The sequence below is a fragment of the Suncus etruscus genome, chromosome 9, assembly GCF_024139225.1.
Source record: "Suncus etruscus isolate mSunEtr1 chromosome 9, mSunEtr1.pri.cur, whole genome shotgun sequence".
Classification (NCBI taxonomy): domain Eukaryota; kingdom Metazoa; phylum Chordata; class Mammalia; order Eulipotyphla; family Soricidae; genus Suncus; species Suncus etruscus.
In genome coordinates, this window is record NC_064856.1 from 44,390,189 (window position 1) to 44,395,940 (window position 5,752).

Sequence of the window (5,752 nt, forward strand, 5' to 3'; positions counted from 1 at the left end):
ATGCATGATTGAGAATTGCTACTTGGCCTGCTTGAGCACAGGAAAGGAGTCAAGTGAAGTTGCCAGGCCCCAGGGCCATGAACATCGGATTAAAGAAGTTACCTGATTTATGTTCCCTTTTAAGTGTTTGTATCTTTCTCTTAGTAGTTTCCATTGTCTGAGAGGCTAATCCTCACTTAGGTGATGTTAATATATTACATAAAGCTGTCCTCTACTTCCACACTAACAGGGACTGTTTTTATCTATTCCACCAGACTAATTCTACTTGAAAATAAAGGAATTTAGTTTCACTATTAGAAAACTAATAGTATTATATTAGTTGGTAGAATGCCAGAAAACATGGCTAGAAATTGCTCTGCTCAGGAATGACAAAGGGAGAATATATATATATATATATATATATATATATATATATATATATATATATAGTATAGATATATAGAGTATCATCAATAATACATAATTGAATATATATCTATATAATTTTGTATGTCCACACTTAGAGCCTAAAAGCTCTGATGACTAAATAAATGATAATGAAGAGTGATAGGAGGGGAAGGAAAGAGGTAAAAAAAAAAAAGAGCAGGGATTTTAGAAAGAAAATATTGAATAAAAAGCAGTGGCTGTTCTACTCAAAAACGTTTTCTTTTGATAGAGATTTTAATTTTGGGAGATGGGTGGGAGGTAGGGATGCTCTCTTAAAATGTTTGTTTTCTTAACGATACTGAGAGGTAATTAATGCATTATATTTGCATGAATGTGAGTTAAGGAATAACCATATTTTTCTTTCAGTTTGAGATAAATAGTATCTATAATGGTAGCTACTTTAATGACTACTGCTGACTTTTTAAAAATATAGAATGGATATTTTTTTTATCAGTTTTGTAATTTATCTTTGTCACTGACCCGGAAGCCAGTCTCTCAACTCTCTCTTCCCTGTTTACAGTGAGTAGATTAAATGAGTGTGTGTTGTGTGTGTTGATTGCTAACTAGTTTGAATAAAAGCATGAACAAATGAATGAAAACTTTTTAGCTAAGAAATTGATCCAACTCAAATTTCTAGAGCATTTTAAACTGGGGAATCAATAGAGTCTCTTTTCTAAAGCCAGAAAGGAGGTTTACTACAATTTTGATATGATCAGGAATAAAAGCAGATGATATATTTAAGAAAGCAGTTAAATCCTACCATTTAATCCTGTTTCATGAGACTCAATTGCACATTTTACAAAGAAAGCTCTCTGACCATTCTTTCTTGCTGAAAATGTGCTGGAGAAAAATCTATAACAAGTTCTGATTATTGGAAACTTAACATTTCTTCTCTAGCATACATTTTAAAAATAATTAAGGCTTGAAGCTACTTTGACAATAGGTTTGATTTGACCCAACTGATTAAAGGGGTCAATGAGAGTTCAGATTTTTTTCTGTTAGAAAAAAAATGAAGAAAAATAAGCCCTCTATGACTCTATTAGATATCTTTGTGATTAGAAGACTCTCATCTTACCAACAGCAGAGCAAAAGAGTTCTCTAGTGAAAGAAACTTAGACTGCCAAATTCTAGAGCTTAATTAATAATTCCTCCTTGACAGTAAAATGTTTCTCTCCAATGCACCTCACTGTGATTGAAGGTCTTCCTGCTGTCTCTTTACTGATGTATACTCATAAAATGTAATCATATGATATGCTGCCTTTTTTATGGGATGGAAATGTGACCTATAAACTTCACATAAGATTTCAAAAGATTGCCACTTTGTTTTAAACAATAAATGCATTCATGTGCTAGCTAGTTTAACAAAATTCATATGCACACACAAACAAATAAACACATTTCAATTAAATGTAAAAACTAGCATTAAATTTTGTTTAGGCTTTATATTTTTTCTTTTATTTATTTTTTTGTTTTGTTTTTAAAGCGACACCTTGCTTCTGTGAGCTCAGAGCTCTGTGCTCACTACTCAGTAGTGCTGGAGGATGGAGTGAAAAGAAGGTCTAGCATGTGATGCTAGAAATTAAACCATAGTCAGTGTGTACAAGGCATGTGCCTAAGACCATATATTTCTCAAGCTCTGATCCAGTACTATTAAGTATCAACTGATATGAACATGAAAAACTCTAATTTAAATGATTTTCACTAATTACTCCTAATTATCTGAGTACAGGTCAAAATTTATTTTGTACCTTTTTTTTTTACTTGACTAAGCTACTGCTAATGAATGGGAGATTTAGATGATTCTCTTAAGAACAATTGGGCATGTTTCCATGTTGAGTATTTGATGATTCTGAATTGTCTCTCTCTTTTCTCCCTTCTTTTTTTCTCTCTCTCACATGCACATACATACAAATTATCTAATAACTAAAATATTTGAAGCCATAAAGACTTAGAATGAAGGATTATTCTGAATATTAGAAAGTGATGTTTATTTCAAGATATGTCCATGCTTTATTTTGTTGAATATTTTGATATCATACACACCACCACCAACTACCACCAACTACCAAAACCCCCAAATAGTATCCTAAATATTTGAATCATACAACCATTGTAATCTGAATGGCTAACTCTTTTACTACTTGAGATTTTAGTGCTATTATTTAATCTGTTTACATATTCCTAAAAATGTTTTAACAATATTTTTATATGCCACAGGAAATATCTTCTACTTCTACTTCTCCAGATTTGAGAGCACCCCAGATTTTTGCTGTCCATTCCTACTTGTAAATGGGTCAAGAGAAATTTTTTTTTAATTCTTGGAAAATGTATTAACTAGACATTTACTTTATATGCATCATATATAATATATTAGAAAAGAAGTATCTATAAAGGAGTCAAGACTATAGCCCAATTTTTAGCACTGCATTTTTAACACTATGCTCTCATTAAATAGGAGTGATAAGTAGTGTATAATTAGAAAGTGTATTTAAAAAGAATCACTTGAATATTATGCATCTACTATAATGTCAATGTCTTTCTTATAAGAAAGACATTTTGCTTATAAGAAAAACATGTCTTACAGTTTTAAGAACTATAACAAAACAAATTTTGGTTGTATAAAATTTTCAATAAGTTAATTTTTGATTTGCAAATAGTATTATGGGAGTACAAGGATAGTCATATTTTACAAGATGACAATGTCATATCACTGAAAGTGGTTTTTCCAGTAAATTGTTTCACCAGTAAATCATATCCTTAGAAATATTTGATGGTGTTGATTTTTATGATTTAATTCTAGTAGGTACATAATTACTCTGTTTTCACTTTTCATTTTACTAAGAAATCATGGTATTTTGTACTTTTTCATACAATTATATAGAAATTACATTTCTTTATCTTTTATAAATTGATTTGAATATATTTTGCTCATTTTTAATTGGTTATTTTTATTACTTAAAATTATTTATTACTTAAAAATTAGTTGTAGGAGGGGTCAGAGTGATAGCACAGCGGTAGGACATTCAGCTGACCCAGAATGGACCTGGATTCACTCCCCAACATCCCATATGGTCCCCGGAGCTAGGAGCATTTTCTGAGCACATAGCCAGCAGTAACCCCTGAGCATCACCGGGTGTGATCTTCCCACAAAAATTAGTTGTAGGTATTGTTCTAAGCATATTGTAGATACAAGTTTGTAAAAGTAGTAATTTGAGTCTAAATAGATAAATTTCTTTCTTTCTTTCTTTCTTTCTTTCTTTTTTTTTTGGTTTTTGGTTTTGGGGCCATACCCGGTGACATATCCATTGGGATATGTTTTGAGTTGTATAAAAGGATCTTTTAAATAACTCATGTCCTTTATGTTTAAACGTAAATTTATATATTGTCACATTAAAGAGATAGCTTGAATTTATTCTATAATTTTCATTTTATTAGTTATATATATAATTAGTCTCACAATGTATGTGTGTATACTGTGAGGTAGAATAAAAAATTATCACCTTTTTTCTCTGGATACTCGTCTTCTATTACCAGTACCAATTGTTGAAAAGATTTTTTTCTTAGTTCATTAATGTACTTTGATGACTTTGTAAAAAATTAAAGACTTGTATAAATTTTGCTTCATTTATAGTATTCTTAATATTATGAAGAGAATACATCATTTTACATTCTAATATCTCATTGTTTGGGTTATATAATTAGTTTATATTATTTTTTTCACCAAGACTTCTTTTTAAAAATAATTAATTTTATTATACTAGGTGCTTTGCATATAAATTTTTGGATATATTGTTGAGTTCTACAAAAAATGTCTATAAAGCTTTGATTGTTCTTATATAAAGAGTAAAGATCCAGCTATATATGTACTCAATTTATACATAATTGGCATAATTATATGATCCATGTACATGTTATATATTACAGTTCGGTAATATTATTTGTATACATAATTTCTTTAAAATTTCTCCAGTCTAAACGTTAAAATTTTAATGTAAGTATATACATATTTTGTTAAACCAATTTCTAAGTCACTTTTGTTTGTACACAGTGCTATGATAAATTATAATGATTTAAGTCTTACTTTTTATTTGCTTCTAGACATACATTTAAATTTTGTAATTAGAGTTCTGAGTTGTTTTGAAGAATATGGAATGCTTCACAAATTTGCGTGTCATCCTTGCACGAGGGCCATGCTAATGTTCTCTGTATCATTCCAATTTTAGTATATGTGCTGCTGAAGAGAGCACTGAGGCATTTTGTAACATTAACTTCACCTATAACTTTTAGTTGGGCCAGTTTGGGGTAGATTTAATGTATACTTAAATAGATATATCTTACAGTAATATTAAAACATGTATCTTCCAGTCTCTTATCTTTTTTTAATTTTTAATTTGACCAAAGTAGATTACAAATATTTCACAGTTATTTTTTTAAGCAATAGTGATATTGAATCAGAAGCACTCTTACCACCAATGTTGTCCTCCCTCCACCCTGTTACCAGCATGTATCCCACGTCCCACTTTTTTACCACCGGGTTGCTATTATAAGTGGTCCCCTCTGTGTCTAGCACATCTGATAATTTTTTTTTATTTCTACTTAATGTTTATACGACTGTCTAGTATTGGTACCTACCACTATTTCCCCCTCAATTTGTGAGGTGATATAAGATGGTTCAAATTATGTGGTTCTGTTTGAAGAAAAGAAAAATAAAGAAATAAACTGGAATCTATTGTTATAGTTTTATAGAGAATTATGAGAGACAAGGAATAACCAAAATCAAGCTAAAAATAAGAACTATTGTGATATCGCATTAGCTTATTTGAAACTGTATTAGAAAGCTTTAGTGAACAAAAGTCTAATACTGGAATAAAGATGACTCAGAATCAAATACTACAGTACAAAACCTCTATTTATATAGTTAATTTATGATAAAGATGCTGAAGAAAATAAAGATAGCCTAATTAACTAATGGAGCTAGGAAAACTGGGTCATAACATATAAGAGGTTAAAGTTGGATCTGTACCTCACACCTTACACATAAATCATTTCAAGGTGGATCAAATACCTTTAAATTTGAATGAAAATCATAAAGTACATTTATGTACTTAACATATATATGCATATACTATATATTATATATAATATACAATATATAACAAAATCTGTAAATATGTAAATAAATATATAAATATGCAAATAAATTGTGTAAATAAAATGTGTATAAGTTATATATACATACTTAATGTATGTATATATGTACAAGGAAAATATGAGCAAAATATTCTCAGATTTCGACTTCAAAGGCATCTTCAATTTTCTGATAGCA

The 5,752-nt window shown here is 29.6% G+C and overlaps 1 non-coding gene across 1 annotated transcript; it reads right to left on the reverse strand.

Annotated features, from left to right (window-relative positions):
- Positions 1-4,566: 4,566 nt before the first annotated feature.
- LOC126019839 (U6 spliceosomal RNA) lies at positions 4,567-4,673 on the reverse strand. The gene has a single exon (XR_007499458.1). It is a non-coding gene; the product is annotated as a U6 spliceosomal RNA (small nuclear RNA).
- Positions 4,674-5,752: the final 1,079 nt, after the last annotated feature.